The sequence below is a fragment of the Carlito syrichta genome, unplaced genomic scaffold (assembly GCF_000164805.1).
Source record: "Carlito syrichta isolate Samal-C Ts95f unplaced genomic scaffold, Tarsius_syrichta-2.0.1 Scaffold316213, whole genome shotgun sequence".
Lineage (NCBI taxonomy): Eukaryota > Metazoa > Chordata > Mammalia > Primates > Tarsiidae > Carlito > Carlito syrichta.
The window spans coordinates 317,460-341,246 of NW_007260309.1; the positions used below are offsets into that span (position 1 = coordinate 317,460).

The 23,787-nt window shown below is 39.0% G+C and overlaps 1 pseudogene; it reads right to left on the reverse strand.

Moving 5' to 3' along the window:
- Positions 1 to 23,787, reverse strand: part of LOC103276508 — a 25,306-nt pseudogene continuing 1,519 nt past the window's right edge.

Consider the following 23,787-nt stretch of genomic DNA (forward strand, 5'->3'; position numbering starts at 1 on the left):
TCACAAATTATCCACAAATTCCAGTGTTATAAATACTGCTTCTTCAGTTTTTCCGGCAGGGAGTTTCTTCTGGGCACCTTCTGGATGTATCTCCCAGAACGTGGTTTCCCGGGGGCTGTCCGCACCACCCCCGCCATCACCATCGCCATCACTCTGGAAGCCAGTCCGGCAGCTCCTGCACCTTGCGAGGGTCCTACCGGGTGGACGCCTTCCTGCAGCCCCCGCCCCGCTCTCGGCGCCCTGTCCCCACAGCAGGCGTCGCGGCCATTGCCGCCACCAGCTTCCCCCAAGCCACCACCATTTATGATTCTTTTGAGTCAGAGTGTCACTCCATCACTGAGAGTGGAGTGCAGTGGCATAATCATGGCTCACTGCAGCCTTGATCTTCTGTCTCAGGGGATTCTTCTGTCAGTCTCCTTAGTTGGGACTAAAGGCACTACCATGCCTGACTAATCTTTTGACTTTTTTTTAGAGGCAAATTCTTGCTGCATTACCTAGGTTGTTTGACAACTCCTGAGCTCGAGAGATTCTCCTGCCTCAGCTTCCCAAAGTGGTGGGATTACAGTCATGAGCCACTATGCTTAGCTTTTCACTTCTTTTAGGTGTTTTCTCTACTTTGGTGTTATACAGTTTGAATGTTATTTCTGTTAATACTGTTATTTTATCTTTCTATTTTGGGCACTTTATTTCTAAATCCAGAGATATATTCTAACAATGTTATGAATGCATCACATATATAGAGTAGGAAATATATATATGTATATGTGTATAAAATGTTAAAAATAATACATATACGTATATATTTCCTACTCTATTTTGCCACTTACTACTATAAAAAATACACAGATTTATCATAAAAAGATAAACTTAAAGCTTACGCACTGACAGATTACACATGGCACCCCTAGTAGTTGAGAAAAGCGTAACAAGGGTAAAGAGGCAGCATTAACAGCACACTACTAGCTGTGGCACATACTGCCATTCAGTATCCTGTGGCCACCTTCTGCTGGTATGTGGTGAGCACAACTGTTGGAGATTCTGCTTAATATGGCACGAGATGGTCATTGTCTCTGTACGAGAAGCTGGCCTCTCCAGAACCAATCAAGAACATTACAAAAGCAATTGTGGATATGGCAACAAGGTAGGTAGGGAAAGTTATCAAGATATGGATCGTAGAGATATTTAACAACTAACAGGGACAATAGAGATCTAACAGCAGACATAGATGAGTGCTTCCAACTCAGTGCCAGGTGATTGGAAAGAAGTCACAAAAGCAGCTGGGTGTGGTGGCTTATGCCTGTAATCCCAGCACTTTGGGAGGCAGCAGCAAGAGAGTAACCTAAGCCCAGGGACTTGAAACCAACCTAAGCAACCTGGCATGACCTCATCTCTATAAGAAATAAAAAGTTTGGTATTGCATGCCTATAGTTTCAGCTTCTCAGGAGGCTGAGGCAGGACTGCCTGAGTCCAGCAGGTTGGAGCTACAAACATCTCATGGAACTCAACTTGAGGCTGTGACTCAAAAAACCTGAAAAACAAAAAAGACACAGGCTGGGCTCTGTGGCTGAGCCTGTAATCCCAGCACTTTGGGAGGCTGAGGTGAGTGGATTGTCTGAGCCCATGGGTTTGAGACCAGCCTCGGCAACTTGTTGAGACGAAGTCTCTACAATAAATTAAAAAAAAAAAATTCAGCTGGACGTGGTAGTGCATGCCTGTAGTTCCAGCTACTTGGAAGGCTGAGGCAGAAGGATCGCTGGAGCCCAGCAGGTCAATGCTGGGTGGCCATGAACATGCCACTGCACTCCAGTCTGGGCGATGGAGTGAGACTCCAACGCAAAAAAGAAAAAAAAAAAGGCACAGAAACAGCAATGCCAGAAAACAAATTGGCATTAGATAAGCTGGCAGAATGGTTCTCATTACTAGAAATTGTTTTTGACTTTCTTCATAGCACGGATCCTTCTACAATAGGGCACTAAAACTAAAGCAAGCAATGGGAGTAGACTTGGAACCATATAAAGACATTTGTAGAGAAAGGAAAATGCAAAAGTATGACAAATTGAGATGAGTTTCTGTGCATGTACAAGAGCCCGCCTATCCTCTCTCCCCTCTAACCCCTTCACCTTTTGCCCCTGCCACCAAGGCAGCAAGATCAGCTCCTCCCCTCACCTCATCCTCAGCTTCTCATCCTGAAGATGCCAAGGAAGAAGAGCTTTATGATGACCAGCTTTCATTCAGTGAATTTTAAAACTCTTCTTCATAATTTTTTTTCCTTTTGAATTCAGTGAGTTCCTGTGCAGGTTTGTTACATGGGTATATTGTGTGACAGTGAGGCTTGAGCTCCTGTTAAGCCCATGACCTGAACAGTAAAAATGGTACCTAATAGGCAGGTTTTCAATCCTTGGCTCCCTCCCCCTTCGCCAGGCCCCAGTGTCTACCATTCTCATCTTTACGTCTGTGTGCACCCAGTGTTTAGCTCTCACTTAAACCTGAGAACATGCAGCATTTGGTTTTCTCTTTCTGGGTTAATTTACCTACATTACCATAAGAATACAGACTATAATACACATAGCCTGCAAAATATGTTAATAGAATCTTTACATAGAATCCACATGTAAAATCACTTTCATCACTCTGGATATTTTCAGTCTCTTACCTAAAGCCATAAATTCACTCTCAGATAAACATATGTTGCTAATTATGAAACATTTACTACACACCAAGCACTGTGTTGTGTTTGCTTTGATGAAATTCCAAAACAAAACACACCAAAGTCAAAACAACCCCTTGACTTATGTTTCCCAAATTTTCCAGAATGAGCCCAGTAAATAAAATCAATTATGTTAATTATACAAAGTAAAATGAGTGATAAAACCAAAATGTCTTCAATATTAGTGTTCTTCAGTTGTAAAGAAAAAAATGTACTAATTAAAATGTAACTAAATACAATCACTATGAATTACATCTTCATTGTGCTTTCTTAACACCATTACATTTTATATTTTAAAAATTCTTAAAGTTTCTAAGTAGGCTGTACAATGAACACTTCATGAACATGGAACAATGAATCCTATATTAGGTCTTGCATGAATAACAGGCAAGTAAAAAGAGAATATCCATACGGAGATTCTGAACCAGAAGCCATTAGACTTCAGCGGAATAAATTCAATGTGAAGCAGAGAAAAGAGACTTTATTTCGGATTTTAATTTATTTTTGTTCCAATAATGTCCCTTTCTACTTAAGGTAGGCACACATTCACACACAAACACAACTGTCTCTTTTCTTCTTATCTTACTCATAAAGCTTTAGAGTGATATATTTCATCCATTGTAAATTAAAACTAAGTAATTCTGCATTGTAGACCAAGAGAAGTACAATGTGTACATAAAAAATGTTTTTATAATAGTCACATTCAGAAAGGTACGTCCTATAATTATATTCTTGTATAATCTGTATTACAATCATAATGACCTAATAACTACAAACTTTCAAGAAGCATTTCTGCTCTTCTAATAAGATATATGAGTGAAGCTTTCAAAACTAAGGTTAATTATTTAATAAACATAAATTTACCATATATGCCTTTTCAGAGAGCAATTATCTTTTGTTTGATGTTTGTGAAAAGATCTGTATTTATACCATATCAAGTAGCACCTGGAACTTGTAAGTATTGAAACTAGAAAAAACATCAGGATATTAATGGTCTGGCCTTACTTTTTCCTCAAATGCAATTGGCTAATTATATTCTAAAATTCTGAATTTTTTACTCCAGTGCCAAAATCATTACCCTGAGCACTCACGTCATAAAAGACTTACAATACTGCTCAACGTGAGCCACAAAACCTTCTCCACTTAGATCTTTCAAGGCATCTTGCATTCTAGTGTCTTCCATCATCCCTGAAAATCCTGAGATGAATGATGTTCACCTAGTATAGAAGAAGGGCCTGTCATGGCGCTAATGTAGCAACAGCTGACCACATGCTTTTATATAAATACTAGGAATGAAGGCACAGAATCAAGTGATTTGAGTGTGTTACATCAATATTTGCCTTTCAAAAAAGTCTCAAGTTCTGTCAATGAAAAAACAGAAGTATGCCTCCCTAAAAAAAATCAATCTTCTAATCCTACTGAACATGTAAGCAGATAATGCCTCTCTTATTACTGACTTATTAGTGTACTGTCTGAATGTATGAGTGCCATAGTTCTTTATAACATGATTCCTCTGATGTTTATTTAAACTTGACTTTTGATTAAATAAGCTTACACATACACTATAATGTAAACTTTTTAGTGGTTCTTAAGGCAGATATTTTGAACAAAGATCATATTATTCATTAAATTTGTAGAGGTTGTCTCCAATGCAAATTATCTAGTGTCAAATACAGTTTTAGCTACAGTTAAGAGCTTTAGACATTCTTTACATCTGTGCATGATATAAGTAAAGGCAATGTTGCTTTGTGTATATGTGAAACTTCTCTCCATATGCTCTCTATGGCTTTTTTAGTCTCTATGCTCTCTATGCTTCTTCAGTCTTTACAGGTATAGGGAACTTACCATGTATTATCTGATGTTGAGAAAAATTCGAGTACCAGGTTAAAGGATTTGCCACATTTTTTACATTCCTGGGGTTTCTCTCCAGTATAGATTCTCTGATGTTGAATAAGATGTGAGTAGTGAATAAACGGTTTGTCACATTTCTTTTTTTTTTTTTATTGTAGAGACGAGGTCTCACCATGTTGCTGCCCCGGCCGGTTCTTGAATTCATGGGCTCAGGAAATCATCTTGCCTCAGTCTCCAAAAATGCTGGGATTATAGGCATGAGCCACCATGTCTGGCTCAGGCTTTGTCACATTTCTAACATTTGTATGGCTTCTCTCCAGCATGAATGCTCATATGTTGAGCAAGCCATGAGTGAGAGCTAAAAGCTTTGTCACACTTTTTGTATATTTGTAGCATTTCTCTCCAGTATGGATACTTTTATATACAGCAAATCCTTTATGAGTGAAAATCTTTGCCACATTCTTTCTATTAATAGGGTTTTTCCTCTCCAGGATGGATTCTCTGATGTCGAATAAGATGTGAGTACCGATTAAAGGCTTTGCCACATTTTTCACATTTATAGGGTTTATCTCCAGCATGGATTCTCTGATGTTGAGTGAGACTTGAGTACCGGTTAAAGGCTTTGTCACATTCTTCACATTTGTAGGGTTTCTCTCCAGTATGGATTCTCTGATGTTGAATAAGAGTTGAGTACTGACTAAAAGCTTTGTCACATTCTTCACATTTGTAGGGCTTCTCTCCAGTATGGATTCTCTGATGTCGAATAAGAGTGGGGTACTGACTAAAGGCTTTGTCACATTCTTCACATTTGTAGGGTTTCTCTCCAGTATGGATCCTTGTATGTCCACGAAGGCCTTTATGAGAGCAAAATGCTTTGCCACATTCTTCACATTTGAAGGGTTTCTCTCCAGTATGGAGTCTCTGATGTTGAGTAAGAGTTGAGTAATGACTAAAGGCTTTGTCACATTCTTCACATTTGTAGGGTTTTTCTCCAGTATGGAGTCTCTGATGTTGAGTAAGAGTTGAGTACTGATTAAAGGTTTTATCACATTCTTCACATTTGTAGGGTTTCTCTCCAGTATGGGTTCTCTGATGTCGAATAAGATGTGAGTACCAATTAAAGGCTTTGCCACATTCTTCACATTTGTAGGGGTTCTCTCCAGTATGGATTCTCTGATGTTGTGAAAGACATGAGTAATAGCTAAAGACTTTGCCACATTTTCCACATTTGTAGGGTTTCTCTCCAGTATGGGTTCTCTGATGTTGAGAAAGATTTGAGTACCGATTAAAGGCTTTGCCACACTCTTCACATTTGTAGGGTTTCTCTCCAGTGTGGATTCTCTGATGTTGAGTAAGAGTTGAGTACTGACTAAAGGCTTTGTCACATTCTTCACATTTGTAGGGTTTCTCTCCAGTATGGATTCTCTGATGTTGAATAAGAGTTGAGTACCAATGAAAGGCTTTCTCACATTCTTCACATTGGTAGGGTTTCTCTCCAGTATAAATTCTCTGATGTTGAGTAAGATTTGAACACCGATGAAGAGCTTTGCCACATTCTTCACATTTGTAGGGTTGCTCTTCAGTATGGGTCTTTGCATGCTGAATAAGTCCTGAATGTGAGCTAAAGGCTTTGTCACACTCTTCACATCTATAGGGTTTTTCTTCAATATGGATCTTGATATTTTGAGCAAGTTTTGAATGGGAGCAAAAGGACTTGTCACATTCTTGACATTTATATGGTTTCTCTCCAGTATGGATGGTCATATGTGCAGCAAATTCTCTACGAGAGTGAAAGACTTTGCCACATTCTTCCCATTTGAATGGTGTCTCTCCAGTATGGATTTTTTCATGATTCTTTAGATCTGATGATTTACTAAACACATTCCCACATATATTAGAGGTGTGAAAATTTCCTCCAATATTCATTCTCTCACGTTGAGTACATTTTGAGAACTGGTTAAATATTTTGCCACATTCATCATATTTGTAAGCTATTTCTGGAATATGGATATTCTGCTGAATAATAAATTTGGAGTGTTGATGAAAAATCTTCCCACATTTGTTACATTTGTAATAGTTATGCACAATATAACATTCTTTTCGCCCCTCATCTTTATTCACACTTTCCCAATCTTTCTTTAAGTGTAAATTCTTAAGGCCAAATCTCTCATAGCTTTCCACTGTCATCCTTGTGAGTGACTCTTCAGTGCTTTCTGTTGACAAAAGGCTCTCAGTGTAATGAGAAGTGACAGCTAAAAATAATGAAAATAAGAATTTGTCCCACTTAGTAGATGCAGGTAAATATATCTTACAAACCTAACATAGAATTATACCACACTAAGGACATTAGCAAGATGGTAAAATTAAAATCAAAGGTCCTCAATTCCTTATAAATATATGAACGTCACATAATACTGACCAAAACGCCTTTGTAAGATCTCAATAAAACTGGTTAGTGTTTGCAGAATCCCAAGTGAGCATAACGTCAAGAAGAGTTACCTGGAAGAGAAAGTTTATAATTTTGCCACCATAAACTCTCTTCCTTTACCATAGAGCACGATGCAATCCTGCTCCTCCCTCGGGGAAGGAGAAAAGTTGAATGTCAGTTCATACTTTTTCCACCTGGGAATTCAAAGACTGGTTTATGTCTCGCCTTACACAAAGTGCTGAAGGAGATACTAGCATACTTTGGATGGCAAGGCAGGTCTGTTGAGACTAAGGGTAAATGATTCTTTCAGCAACCAGTGAGACTGCAGTACCACAGACACACCACAGGTACAGCAGATAACCATCATCCCTAGAGAAGAACATGGTCCAACTATTTAGCTGGAAGAGTAGATGCATAATTCCAGAGAAGACACATTATAAGGACATGTATAAAAGAATCTCAGCCTCTCTAACTTAATGATTACTGTCACATTGATCTGGACAAAACAACTTCATAAAAATTAGGACAGGTAGCTCTTTTAAAAAATGCCAAAATGTCAACAAAGTATCACAAAGCATACTAAGAATCAGGGAAAAATGACACCATAAAGGGAACAGCAACAAAAATCCAGAAATTAACCCCAAAGAAATGGAGACAGATACAGTCCCTGACAAAGAAAAAAAAAAAACCCCACCACATTAAGGATAGTCAATAAGTTAAACAAGAATACAGATAACCAAACAAAATCAGGAAACAAGAATATCAAATCTGGGCATGGTGGATCATGCCTGTAATCACAGCACCTTGAGAGGTGGAGGCAAAAGGACTGCCTGAGCTCATGGGTTCAAGACCCATGGACAACACGGCGAGGCCTCGGCCCTACAATAAACCAAAAATTAGCTGGGTGTGGTGATGTACACCTGTAGTTCCAGCTACTTGGAAGGCTGAAGTGGAAGGATCACCTGAGCCCAGCAGGTCAAGGCTGTGGTGACCATGAGCATGCCACTGCACTCCAGCCTGGGTGACAGAATGACACTTCAATTAAAATAAATAAATATATCTGTTAAAAATACAGAATTTGTGGAGTTGAGTAGTTAAGAAAAACAGTCAGATGAAGATTAAGAAAAACAGTCAAATGAAGATTAAGGAACTTAAACTAGAATAAGTACAAACATACTCACAGACAAACACATTTTTGTTTACATTTAGGCTGGGCCCAGGGGCTCACAACCTGTAATCCCAGCATGTTGTGAGGCTGAGGTGCAAGTATTGCCATAGCCCAAGAATTTAAGACCAGCCTGTGCAACATGACAAGACCTTATCTTAACAATAAATCAAAGAATTAGTTATGCATGGTGGCACATGCCTCAAGACCCAGCTAATTGGAAGGCTGAGGTGGAAGGATCACCTGAGCCCAGCAGGCTGAGGCTGCAGTAGCTGTGAGGGTGCCACTGCACTCTAGTTTGGGTGGCAGAGTGACACCAACTCACGAAAAATAAGATTTGAAAGTCAGACAATGATTGTACATAAAATTTTTCATTCGGTTATAGAATTTAAAGACAAAAGAAAAAATATAAACATGTGCTTCTGCCATTTTCTTTGTCATCTTTTCTTTTGCTAGCATTCATCCCATTAACACCATCTTTTGAGAGAACCTCGTACTTGAAAGGTATATACATTATATTTTGACACCCATGGTATATATAGCACATATCACGTAATTTCACTTACATATCTAAAGTCATGAAACTCCTTGAAACAGAAAGTATAATAAGTTTTTCAGAATCTAGGTGAAGGAAGAAATGGATGGGAAGAATTTCATGGGTACTGAGTTTTGTTTTTCAAGATGAAAGTATTCCAGAAATATACTCCATTGCAATGTGAATATACTTGACAGTACTGAACTGTATACTTAAATTTTTTTCAGATGGTCAATGCTGTTATTTGTTTTGACTACAATTACAAATACAAAATAATACCTAAAAGCGAGAACAGAGTAATAAAGCTTTTCAAAATTAGTATCTTCAATCATGAAAGTGTTTCACTCACACAAAGATGCCATAGGCTCACTGAGAAACAGGATGAAATTAAGCCAATTTTCATGACTACTCACCTACACAAGATAAAACCACCACTGACCACTAACCAAGAAAATAAATATAGCTGCTACCCTTGGTCACCATGTCGTCATTGGTTCCCAGGCTGCAGCAATCATGGTAAAACTGCTTCAGATTGTGTGTGACCACTGGGTTCAAATCCCTATGGGATTTGTTGTTGGATATTATTTAGAATGAATGAGGAAAAGCTGACGGGTTTCTGAAAAAACAGTATATTGTTTAAGAGGGATTTAAGTTCCAAAGAAGAAGTTATCAGCAAATGAAGACTGGCTAAATGATTAAGTGTTCACATTTTACAAGAAAAAAATATGTTTATTATGTTTAAAAAGGAAAAGAAATATATACATTACAACATAGGTAAAATTTAGACAACCATACAAATGCATACGTAATTTTGTTGGCAACAGTCATATTTCTGATTCATATTTGAATTTTGTCCCACACTGTCTTAATTGGGACAGAGTTTTTATAGAGTTAAAAATGGTAGCCAAAATGATAATAGGTTATCACTTTTAGTCATAATTAACTGATGTGTAAACATAATTAACTGACATGAGAAAAGCCTATGCTACATGAAGAGAGATCTACAAAATTGTAAATAGATACATGAATAAAAATAAAAGAATTCTAACTCATATAATTCTGAATAAACATAGTTGCACTGCTTAACCAGAGTTTTTTTTTTTAGATACCTACAATTTTCAACTGTGTTTCAGCACCCTTGAAAAGCAGAAATTCCTAATTATTGGCATGCAGTTAGATTAGCAACATTTCAGAAGTGCATTATAATTACTCATAAAAAGTTTTGATGAGAAATGTAAAGGAATAAGCATTTAAATGATACTACTGGATCTTCTTTATTGGTATTCCACTATGTTTTCACAAATTGGAAATCAGTAATTTAGCCTTTAGTAGCAGAGAATAACTTTGCAATTCTAAATGCTGGTACAGTTTCTCCCATGCCAGGTCTGGCAAGTCTCTATTTCTTTCCTCTCTTCTCTAATAAGCTTTGTTTAAAAACTTTGGAAAAAAAAAGTCTAAAGAGTGGAGGCAACATGAATGTTATAAAATATGATTTGAAACACTGATACTAAAAATGAACCATTGGGAATACACACTATTATTTACATACAGGTTAATAAAAGTGGATGGAAATGCTAAAGATAACTTTTTACATTCAATAAACTTAAATAAAACATAAACATTTAAAGAAATGTGGAGGGTTTACTAATTATTTAATTCACTTCTTATGCAAATTCAAGCATATTATTTCAGAACACCTCAAACTAAAATTACAGACACATCAATATACTACAAATTAAAAAGTGAAACTATATAAAACATAGTCCTGGTATTGTTTATGTTAAAAAAAGACAAAATTAAAAACGATAGCTTTAAAGAAAAAAGGTAACAATTGGGAATTCACTATATGCTTGGCAATGTCTTAAGTTCACCTACAGTATTATTTTCTTTAAGAATTCTATGAGGTGAATAGATATACATTATACTATTTCAGAGTATACACACTGAGGAAAATAAAGTTTTAATTTTTAAGATTATACAAAGAAAAGAGAAACTGTAATGGAAAGTTAAATTTTATTTGATTTAATGTATTCCTTTGTGCCCTGATAAAACTACTCAGTCTAAATTCCTGTAGCATATTTAAAATCTCTATAGAATTGGATTTTACAATGCAGAAAAAATGTAACATATGTGTCCCCAGTGTTCTTGGGATTTCTGGACCAAATCTCTATAACTTTGCTATTTCCCTTATATACTTCCAACATAAGGCATAAGCTGATTTTAAAATAGGGATCCCTACAAATGTGCCCAGAGTTTCCCAAACTCAAAGCAATAGAAGAGCAGTTAGATCGTGCAGTCCCTCACAATACATGAGGAAAACTTTGGCTCTCACTGTGAATGTGCTGGAAGTGCACTGCAAAGGAAAGGGAAGTCATAGAAATGAAGAGCATAAGCATAAATAGAAAACGCCTCTCTGGGTTGGCAACAGAAACCTGGGCTTCTCAAACATCATTTCCATTGAAGAGTTTCCCAATTCGTATTTTAAAATCTGGCTTTTTCTTTGACATTGGGCCTCTTATCTGTGTCATATGCACATGTAGTCCCATCTCCTTGAGTGTATGGCTACTGCCTTCTCTCCCACTATATTCCAGGGCTCTTTCCTTTTCTCCAGAAAGGTGGCCAGACATGTGTATTATATGACTGTGTATTATATTACTGCCTTTTCTCCAGAAAAACACAGTGAGCTCAGAAGAAAACTCCCAACTCTTAATATTTTCCTCAGGAGAGATCAAGAACAGTGGATCACGTTTTCAAAGTTGTGGCTTTTTATGGAGATGTCTGTTGATTGTTTTTTCACCTTGACATGAAGTGCTTTTGAAAATGATGGAGTATTGGGGATGACAGGTTTGTGACTAATGATAGGAACAGTTAACGCTTTTTACAACACCATAAAAGATGCAATACCAAGAACAGCATACTATAAAAGCAAAATGTTATGGGGATCTGAAAATGAAATAAAGGACAATTTCTTGAACTCAGAAAATACACAAGTCTAGAGTCAACCCATCCTGACATGTTTGAGAAGCACCCAGAATCTATAGCCCAGTTATATATCAATGTCAGTCTTCCCTTATAAAAGCCAGACTATTAATTACTGGAATAGGCAGCTGCATTTTTAATTTCCAAATCTCATAAAATGATCTCAGGACATACATACAGAAAATATAATCCAGTTGAAGGAACAAAATAAATCTCCAGAAACATATCCCAAAGAAATGAAGATCTATGCATTATCTGACAAAGAATTTAAAATAGCCATCGTACACATGCTGTTAAATAGAACACAGAAAGACCAAAAAAAAAAATGTATAAAGAAAATAAGAATATCAATAAAAGATAAAACTGTAAAAAAGAACACAATAAAACCGTGGGGCTGAAAACAACCGAGTTTAAAAAAATTCACTTAGCTGGGCTCGGTGGTTCAGCCTGAATCCCAGCACTTTGGGAGGCTGAGGCAAGTGGATTGTCTGAGCCCACAGGTTCGAGACCAGTCCGGGCAACTTGGCGAGACCTTGTCTCTACAATAAATCAAAAATTAGCCGGGCACAGTAGCATGTACCTGTAGTTCTGGCTACTGGGAAGGCTGAGGTGGAAGGATCACTGGAGCCCAGCAGGTCAACATTAGCGTGGCCGTGAGTGTGCCACTGCACTCCAGCCTGGGCAACACGGTGAGACTCCAACTCAAAAAAAAAATTTCTTTTTTTTTACTTAAGGAGCATAACAGTCTTAGTCAAACAGATAAAAGAATAAGAAAATTAAAAGCATGGTATTTATGAATATTGACTCAGGAAAGCAAAATGAATAAAAATAATGTAAATGTATACAGACTATGGGTTTATTAAACAGCATCAAGTAGACCAATATCCTGATGACAGAATGTCACAATCTACTTTTTACAATGTATTTTTGATCTCTGGTTGGTTGAATTCACAGATACGGACCCAATTGTACTAGACCTGGAAAAACTGTAGTTCAAAAAAAAAAAAGACTTATCAAGGCAAACAAAAGCTGAGGGTATCTGTCACCACTAGAAGAGCCCTACAAAAAAATGCTCAAGGGAGTCCTTTCTCTTGAAAAATAAAGCAGTGGTGAACAGCATCGTGAAGCCACATAAAAATGTAAAGCTCTGTTGATGATACGTGTATATACAATCAGAAAATGCTCTGCTATCACAATGATAGTGCCTAAAATGCGCACAATCTTGTGTAGGATTTTTGAAAACAAAAAGAATGTGTACACAACTTTGTTAAGAGACACACAATAGATTTATATTGTGACGTCAGTAAAGAGTGAGGGGAGATGCAAAAAGGCAGAGTGCTTACATGCAATTCAAGTTAGCTTGTTAGGCTAGTAAGATGCATCCGTATAACTTTAAGACGTTTTATGTACTCTCCGTTTGTCACAGGAATCAGAAAGAAAATTACCATAGAAGGCACACAAAAGGTAATGAAAACATAATCAAGACATGCCACTGCCAAAATAAAAATATACAAAAGAAGGCAGTAAGAAGGAAAAATAAGTGTAATGTGGTTAAAGGAAACAGAAAGCAAAAAACTATCACAAGAAGCAAAGAATAATATCACATAATAATAAAAAAAGTCTATTTACTAGGAACTTACAGCAGGTACAAATGTTCATGTAATCCATATCAGGGTTCCCAAATAGGTGAAGCAAATATTGAGAAAATGAAGCAAAAAATACACAGCTGGGCTTGGTGGCTCAGCCTGTAATCCCAGCACTTTGGGAGGCCTAGGCAAGTGGACTCCCTGAGCCCACAGGTTTGAGACCACCCCGGGCAACTTGGTGAGACCTCATCTCTACATAAATCAAAAATTAGCATGCGCATGTAGTTCTGACTACTTAGAAGACTGAGGCAGAAGGATCGCCAGAGCCCAGCAGGTTGACACTGGGTGGCCGTGAGCATGTCACTGCACTCCAGCCTGGGCAATGGAGTGAGACTCCGACTCAAAAAAAAAAAAAAAATTAGCCAGGCATGGTGGTACACTCCTGTCATTACAGCTACTAGGGAGGCTGAAGCATTCCCTCTTGCCTGAGCCAAGAAAGTGGTGGCTATGTTGAACCACTATCATGCCACTGCACTGCAGCCTAGGATACAGAGTGAGACCCTAACTCAAAAAAGTCAGAAGATTTAATGTCTTTAAGATGTCAACTCCACCCAGAGAATATACAAATTCAATGTAATTCCTATGAAAATTCAAATGATATTTTTCTTGCAAAAATAATTTTTATCCTAAAATTTACATAGAATTTCAAGACATTATAAATAATCAAAACAGCCTTAGCAAAGCATAACAAGTTAGAGGTACCATACTTCCTGATTTTCAAACATATTACAAACTTACAGGGATAAAAACAATGTGGGACTGGCATACAGAAAGAAAAACAGATAATGGAGCAGAATAGAATGCCACAAAATAAATCCTTATGAATATAATTAAATAATCTTCAACAAGGTTGCCATGAACACACAATGGGGAAAATATACTTTAACAAAGGTGTTGGAAAACTGGCTATCCACAGAGAAACAAATAAAGATGAATTCTTGTATTATATACAAAAACTATCTAAAATGATTGAATACTTAAATGTAAAAATTATAACTGCGAATCGATTACAAATATAGGGTGGAGATTAAGACTCTGGACATGACAATGCTTCCTTAGATGTGGCATCAATAGCATAAGCACAAAGAAAAATAAAATGGGACAAATAAAAGTAAAAAAACTTGACATGATAGGAGCCATTCAATTCAGTAAAAATGTCTCCTAAGGAATGAGAGAACATATTTACTATTTACATATTTGACGGGAATTAAAATTCAGAATATACAACTAACTCCTAAAACTCAACAAAAATTTAATTACGTGATTAAAAAACGGGCAATGAACAGACATTTCTCCAAAGAAAAGGTGGTGGCTATGTTGAACCACGATCATGCCACTGCACTGCAGCCTAGGATACAGAGTGAGACCCTAAAATGACCAACAATCATTTCAAAAAAGATGAAAATGACGAATGCCAAGAGAAAAGTAAAGAAAAAGTACACTGACATACAACCTCACACCCACTAGGATGGCCTCTATCAAACAAACAAAATAACAAATGTCAAAGATGTGGAGAACCTGAAATGCTAGTGCAGTTGCTGAGAGAAAAATTGATGCAGCCACTATGAAAAGTAATATGAAAATTTTATTAAAAACAAAACTAGCCGGGCTCGGTGGCTCAGCCTGTAATCCCATGCTTTGGGAGGCTGAGGTGAGTGGATTGCCTGAGCCCGCGGGTTCGAGACTCGCCTGGGCAACTTGGCAAGACCTCATCTCTACAATAAATCAAAAATCAGCTGTGGTAGCGCATGCCTGTAGTTCCAGCTACTTGGAAGGCTGAGGCGGAATGATCGCTGGAGCCCAGCAGGTCGAGGCTGAGGTGGCCGCTGGCCACTGCACTCCAGTCTGGGCGACAGAGTGAGACTCCAACTCAAACAAACAAACAAACAAAAAAACCCAAAACTATTCTGTGACCTAGCAATCACACTTCTAGGTATCTATTCAAAGTATGCAAAGCAGACCTTGGAGAGATATTTGCACAGTCATGTTTACTGCAGCATTATTCACAAAAGCCAAAAGGTGAAAACAACTTAAATGTCCCTCAATGAATGAACAGAGAAAATGTGGCACATATACATACAATAGAATATTATTCACCCTTAAAAAAAGAAATCTAGGTTGAGTGCAGTGGCTCACTTCTATAATCCTAGCACTTTGGGAGACGGAGGTGAGAGGACTGCCTGAGTCCCTGGGTTTGAGACCAGTCTGAGCAACTTGGTGAGCCTTCATCTCTATGATAAACCAAAAAATTATCCGGTCATGGTGGTGCATGCCTGTAGTTCTAGTTATTTGGAAGGCTAAGGCAGAAGGTTCACGTGAGCCCAGCAAGCTTAGGCTGTGGTGTCACTGCCCTCCAGCCTAGGTGACAGAGCGAGACTCCAACTCAAAAAAAAAAAAAAAAAAGAAATCTTGTCATGTGTTACAGTAAGAATAAATTCTATGGACATTACTGTTATCTTACATAAAACAGTATCAGTCAAATGTGGTGGCTCCTGTCTGTAATCCCAGCACTCAGGGAGAACAAGACAGGAGGACTGCCTGAGTCTAGTAGCTCAGGACCACCCTGGGTAATACAGTATAGCGATACCTCATTTCTACAGAAAAAGAAACCATCCAGGTGTGGTGGGACCAGCATGTAATCCCAGCTACCCAGGAAGCTGAGGCTTGGGATGATCACCTGAGCCCAGCAGCTCAACACTGTGGTGAATCTTGATTGTTCCTCTGCACTCCAGCCGGGGTGACAGAGACCCCAACACAGAAAACAAAGTATTTTAAAAGAAAAGATTTGGAAAATCTCCTTGATATTGGTCTTGGTAATGATTTTGTTGATGTGAAACTAAAAGTACAGCAACAAAAGCAAGCATAAACAAGTTGGACTGCATCAAACTAAAAGGCTTCTGCACAGTAAGCAATAAAAAGACAAGAAAATATTTGCAAACCATATATCTGATAAGAGGTTAATAATCAAAATATACAAGAGACTTGCACAAATCTAAGGATAAAACAATTAAATGATAATCATTTGACTGAAAAATAGGCCAAGAATAGTTATTTTTCCAACGAAGACATACAAATTACCAACAAGTATATGAAATGGTGCTCAACATCATCAAGCACCAGGTAATCGCAAATCAACACAACGTTGAGATATTATCTTGCACCCATTAGGATGGCTAATATTAACAAGAAGAAAGATAAGTGTTGACAAGGATGTGAAGAAAAAAAAAATCCTGTGCACTGATGAATTCTAAATTGGTAGACTCGTTATGAAAACCATTAATAACATTTTTTTTTGAGTCAGAGTCTTACTCTTGCCCAGGCTGGAGTGCAGTGGTAGGCTCACAGCCAGCCACCCCAGCGTCAACCTGCTGGGCTCAGGTGATCCTTCCGCTTCAGTCTTCCAAGTTGGAACAACCGGTGCTACCATGCCTGGCTAATTTTTTGATATACTGTAGAGACAAGGTCACACCAAGTTGACCAGGCTGGTCTCAAACACCCGGGCTCAGGCAATTCTCTTGCCTTGGTCTCCCAAAGTGCTGGGATTGCAGGCTTGAGCTACTGCGCCCAGCCTATAAACATTTAAAAAAATATATTAAAAAATCCTATCATATAATCCAGCAATCCCCTTTGTATAAAACCAAAGGAAATAAAATCACTATCTCTAAGAAGTATCTATACCCATATGTTCACTGAAGCATTTGTCACAACGGCCAAGCTATGAAAACAACCTAAATGTTTGTGGGTGCTGAATGGATTAAGAAAATGCGCACATATGATTCAGCCATAAAGAATAATAAATCCTGCCATTTCAACGTCTTGGATGAAACTGTCATCATGCTAAGTGAAATAAGCAGGCACACATAGACAAATATTACATGACCTCACTTATGCAGTGGAATCAAAAAAGATTACACTCATAGAAGCAGAAAGTACAATGGTGGTTTCCAGGGCCCGCAGGAGGAAAAAATGGGAGATGGTGTCTAAAGGGTACAAAATTTCAGTTATGAGATAAGTGAGTTTTAGGACTCTAACGTATAATCTAGTGACTATAGTTAATATTAATGCCTTGTATGCTTTAAAAATTTGCTAAACCAGATACTGTCTTTTTTGCAAAAATAAAAAGGGTAACTATGTAAGGTGATAGATATGTTCACTAACTTGACTGTATTCACCGTTTCGCAATGTATAAACAGATCAAATCATTACATCATACGCGATAAACATATGGTTATACAATGTTTATTTGTGAAAAAATATAAACAATAAACACACATACATAAACACACATATAAAATGGTAAAATAAAATAACATTAGGTTTTCTTATATTTAGGGAGATAGTCTAAGTTCTGGTAAAATTATTGAGTATGAATTTCTATAGAATTGCATTTGAAACCTCCCTAGGATAGGAAATCATGGTGCAGAAAACATATAACATTGTCCATGGTTTTCCTTGGATTTCTGAATTAAAAAAAATCACTACTACTCTCAAATATTTCAGACATCATGTAAAAAGATAAATGAAAAAACAGATTAACGTGGGGTTTCTAAAAGATAAGCAGATACTCCCAAGTCCCCAAAAGCAACACAAAAGCAGTTAGATCAGAATGTCCCTAATGAACACTAAGAGGACTCTGATCGCCCCATAACCTTGAAAGAAGATCACAGAAAAGAAAGCAGTTTTTGGAGAATGTTAGGGCATGAAACAGTAGCTGTCACTCTGTAACAGCAAGAGAGACTCTCAGGCTTCTCAGAAACCATTTCCGTTGGTGCAAACCACCTTCTCAAACCACAGGACAAGCTCTGCTTCCTGCTTGACCTGTGTCATCTGCCTTATTCACTTCCACATACCTGGTGGTTTGGGTAATGTGTTTGGTGTCTTCACATTCCAAGGCTCTTTCCTTTGCTCCAGACACATGATCAGGTCCGGTGTGGAGATAGCAAGGCCTGTTTTGTTAGAAACAGTGACATGACTCTTGCTGGGATTCTCCAGTTGCGAACCTAGTACTGTTCTCAGTGGAGAATACATCATATAAAATTTCAGAAAATTAATCCCAAAATGCTGCTTCCCATCAGAACCTGTAGAACATTTAGGAAGTATTTTAAATTTGTAGGTCTGCAACTCTACTGCCCAGCACAGCTGAATCAAAAATTGATAGCAGCAACTGGATTTCAAGGTGTGGGCAACAATACTTTATGCCATTAAATTTCTGCACTTACCACTAGAATACAGACTAGTTTCAAAGAGAAAAAAGTTCATAAAAAAGTTCATATAAAAACGCCAACAAATTGCCAAGTTTTCCCTGAAAGCGGGAATCTGAAACTCATTTGTACAAAGCAGAAACTCCCAGAAAACATTCTACAAAAGGCCATGACATTGTTAGTGTGGAATAGAAAGCGTGTGTTGAAATTGTCCTCACCCAGGGAAACCAGGCTTTGGTGGTTCTCTAACATCACATTCCTGTACAAACTTCGCTGAGTAGGGTCCAGGCACTCCCACTCTTCTGGAGAGAATTCTATGGCCACATCCCTGAATGTCAAGAGCCCCTGAAAACAACAACAAAGCATATTTACCAAGTGGCCACAGGCAGAACTCTTAATTTAACTCTAGGGGAAATGAGCGAGTGAAGAGAACAGGATCTAACTTACGTGATGACTGGAATTATTCAAAAAGACAACTTTAAACCCAGAAATATTCTCTAATGTACTCTGAGAGGAAAGGATGAAATAAGATCCACTCAGGCAGTGTAGATACTACATTTTTGTGAAGGATAAAGTATAAAACATGGGCATCAACACAAGCATATACATTTCTGAGGCTCTATTTACATCATACGAGGCAGGTTGCATACACTGGTCAGATGGAAAACTCAGTTAGAACTTCCCTCTTTTAATGTATGTTACAATGAATTGAATGTTGTTAAAATGCACATTCTTATTCAGGAGATCTAGAATAAAGCCTGGGTTTCTGCACTTTTTTTGAGTTGGGAGTCTCGCTCTTGTTGCCCAGGCTGGAGGGCAATGGTACAATCACAGCTCACCGAAGCCTCAACCTCCTGGGCTGAAAGGATCCACCCTCCTTAGCCTCCCGCAGCTGGGACTACTGGCACATACCACCAAACCCGGCTGACTTTTCTGAACTGTTTGAAGAGACAAGGTCTGGCTATATTGCCTAGGCTGGTCTTGAACTCCTGGGCTCAAGGCATTGTTCTGCCTTGGGTTTATCTCAGTTTATCTGACCAGTAAACAAAGACAAGAGCCTTCACTTTTCAAAGCAAGCTATACACCAGTAACACCTAAGAAGAAAGGAGAGGTTCCAGACTAAGTTTGATGACCTTTGGTAAATCTCCCCAAGGTATTTATTAATAAAAAAAATTATTTATGGTAAAAAAAAGTCTGTCAGCAAGCACCTTAACCAAGTAAATAAAATCATATGAACCGTAATAGGACAAATTGGCATCAGATGCCAAGGCACACGAATGACACAACAGCAGTGCTGTGATACCAGTCCCCAAAATAGCAAATTATAACCTAAACCAAAGAGGTTAAGAAATATGATTTTATGCAGAATTCTAGCTACAGGTATCTCCCATGCTCTGTGATCTCTATTAATATCTTTATATTGTCCTTCTCCCTCCCCTTCCCCTCCTCTCCCCTCCCTTCCCCCTTCCTTCCCTCCCTCCCTCTCTCTCTCTTTCTTTCTTAGGGAGGAAGTCTGTTCTAATTATTCTTTATTCGGACCCTCCTGAGTTATTCTGAGCAGTAACTGGCATCCTGTTTAAATATGCATTTTATTAACCATGTTCTGCATACAGTTGATACAGATGCTTACAACAGGTGAAAGGTTTTTTGACTGTAGGGAACTTGACTGTTTCATCTGTTTGTTCTGGAGGCCATGTGGTTTATCTCTATTTGCTTCTCCAGACCTCCACCTCATTCTTCACCCAGGTACCAGAAAACTGGAGCAAATCTCATCTGGGTAGGAATCCTAGTGCCTATTGACAGTGTGTCCATGAAGGGTTATATTCTTATTATTTAAACACAGCATAAAACAAGTCATTTATTTAAAGAATCTCTGCTTCTTCAGATGACATCACTCAATCCACTCAGATTTCCAACTAAAAAAATTCACATCTTACACTCAAATCATGGAATACAATTCTTAAATACATGGATAAACTGGTACTATGTGGCAGAAAGATTTTCTAAACACACACACACACACACACACACACACACACACACACATACACACACGGGAAGCAGCTCAGGGAAGCAGCCTGTTTTACCCACAGTCCACAAGGAACTGTGTACTCAAAAGGTTCATTATGTTCCCAAGCTTGGGGACTGCTGTCAGTGCAAGATGTGGTCCAGGGGAGCTTACTCCCAGTCAGTGACTGAGGGAAACCCGAGCAGTCAGGAACTTAATTCTGGGAGCTCCACACACTGTACTGTCCCCTCCTCAGAATGTGAAAAATACCCATCCTCTAGGGTCTCAATTCTCATCAGGGACCAATACTCACCAGGAGCAGTTTAAGATTTTGACCTGCGATGTTTTCTTTCTGACACCAAATGTGTGGAGTCTGCTGGACACCAACCAATTATCTAACACTAATTGGTTGTCCAACAATTCAGTTCTGTCACTATCCAGAGTTAGCATAGATCCCACAAGTTCAGGGCTCGGTCTCACAACACTACCCCCACTATAGACAGCAGCTGCAAACCCTAGGGTGATCTATGCTTCTAAGAAACTGCCGATTAATAAGTTGTTCCTTTAACTCCTCTTCAAGTTCAATAATTTGATGCAACTACTCACACAACTTAGCAAAATATTTTAGTTACTTTTACCAGTTTATTATAGAGGATGCGACTCAGAAATTGCAAGTTAAAAAGATGTATAAGACAAGGGACAGTGGCAGGGAAGATGGGTGGGGAGGGAATTCTGATAAATAGCTGTGGTGGAGGAAAATCCATCCTTTGTGCTCGGCGAGAGCAACTTACTGCACAAAAACTCTCTTTCCATTATGATTTAGGTGATGTTCCCTTTTTCCCTATCTCAAAGCCAGACACAGACACAATTTCCCATTTTCTGACTCATACACAATTAGATGGGCACTTTTGTCTCCAGTGGTCAGAACAAAGCACTTGTTTCCCTCCTTCCTCCAGGACCCTGGACTCTGACCCATCCTCAGTCTGTGTCAACACACACTTCTCTTTATGCCTCTCCTAAGAACAGGCTGACTTCAGGGTGAACATTCTCTGACTTCAAAGTGAACATTCTCTGACTTGATCTGCTGGGGCCAGCCTTCATCCTGCCTCACTCTCTTTCTGATCTTGTTTGCGTCTTCCCACAGAATAAAGCCCCTTTCAGCCTAAACTTTGAGATGCCTGTAGATCCTGAAACCGGTGCTTTCACCCTACTGTAATACTCCCTTTATCATAAAAGTTATTTCCACCCATCGAGAATTTTTTAAATCTGATGATGTCTAGAAGCAGCCCCAGGACAATAACAAGCACAACTTCTGAGAGAGCACCGCACCCCCCGTTTTCATCCCACCCCTGACCTCATCTCCCTGAAGACCCACAGCTTTCCAAGGTGCTGCAGCTTTCCTCACCAGCAACAACGTCTTTCCATGACGACTGTAAGCAAGACGGCACATCTGCAGGGGAGGCTCCCTTGAAGAATGCCTGAGCCTTCATGATTTCCTCTGGTAAGGTCAGGACTGACCACTGCTTGGAATCTCTGGGCCTATGTGTCTGCTTCCCAATGAAGCTTATTCACTTAGTTCCAATGAGAAAACACCCAGTACAAAATCACTCAAACTCAGTGTTTATGATTACAAAGTGCAGAAAACTGTAAGGTACTTACATTACTGCCTCATCAGAAAAAGCAAAAGTATGTATCTCTTTCAGACAATAAATGTGCAATGATTACTTCTATGACACCAAATCATTTTTGTAAACTATTAGTCATATGTGAACACTTCTAGTAGTTGCCAAGTTTTGTCCCATAAAATTTAGCATTGAACTCTGATACCCAGATAACAGGATGTAAGAACATTTATCCACGATCACAAATTCTCCACTCTACAAAAAAAACAGAAACTGATTTTTTATAAATCTATGTAATTTACCAATTATCTTACCACACTTTCTTGTGGAAATGTATTGATTTTCCAGTCATAATGAGAAATAAATTTTCTCTATTTTTTTCCCCCAGGAAGAATTCCCAAAGAATGCCTTTGGATTCCGGTTCAAGTCACACTAAAATAGAACAGAACTCAGAATCTTACTACACTCACTCTGCAAAATAAAAAAGGTAAATAAGATTTTTTTAACAAATGAAATATAGAACTAGATATTTTATTTTTTTCTGAAACTTATTTACCTTTTTGAAATTTTTAAAAACATTTCAACACCTACTGTTAAAATACATTTTACAGTTAACGAAAAACTGAAGTTGAAATAAATAAGCGAATGCATCTTTTCAAGGTGACAAACCCATGGAAGGGTGGTGCTGACACACAGACATGTTAGGCTGAAGCGTCAAGCAAGGCCAGTGTCACTCGGGACACGTTCCACGCCCATCCTCCTCTGACTTGCTCGGTGATCAACTGCTCGGAAGACACTGAACTTGGTCTCCTGTGTGCCAGAGGTGCTTTTTACTTTGTAGGCTCGCGCCATTTTTCTATGGTGGACTTTCTTGGTCCTTTGGGATAGTTGTCCTTCCTTCACAAGTGGAAGACAATCCACAGGACAGGAATCATTAGTCTTTCCCCCCAAGACCAGCAATGTGCCTGAAAATGCACGAACACCCATAGCCTAACTAGCTCCAATAAATGTCTTGAAAATTACCCATTAGAGAAAAACAGAACTTAGACTTCTCAGATCACAAACTTGTGAGGCATCGTTAGACTAGCATAATCAACTCAAATTAGCCGTAGAGGGGTCTCTCACCTTAGCTCATGCTCGCACGTAGCTAAAATAAATCTGAGAGGCTGAAAACATGAGGTGGGAAGAAGCATGCAGCTGTTCAGGTTATCTCTGGGAAACGGAGTATGTGCACTTTGGCTAAACAAAGGAACAAGGAGACGGTGCACTATGGACAGAGACTTGCGGACTTTCCAGGACTCCCCCTGGTGCCCAGATGTCCACAGTTCTACGCCACCTCCCCCTCCCTCGCCCCCCGGCCTGTTTAAAGACCCAGAAAAGCACACACCGCCCAGAAAGGGTCAGGACGCAGGACCCTCATCGTCTCGGCTTTAACGGCGCTCCTAGTCTCGCCCTACCGGCCGCCCCGCCGAGCAGAGCCGGGCTCGGACCCGGCGACGCAGGCCCCGAAGCCCCGGACGGCACACCCGGCGCCTTCCACCCGGACGTTCCGAACACGGCGCCTGCCTGGCGGAAACCCGCCAGCAGCTGCCGCGGCCGGCGAGCCCCGCCCTCGGCGCCCAGTCCCGCCGCGAGCCCCGCGCCC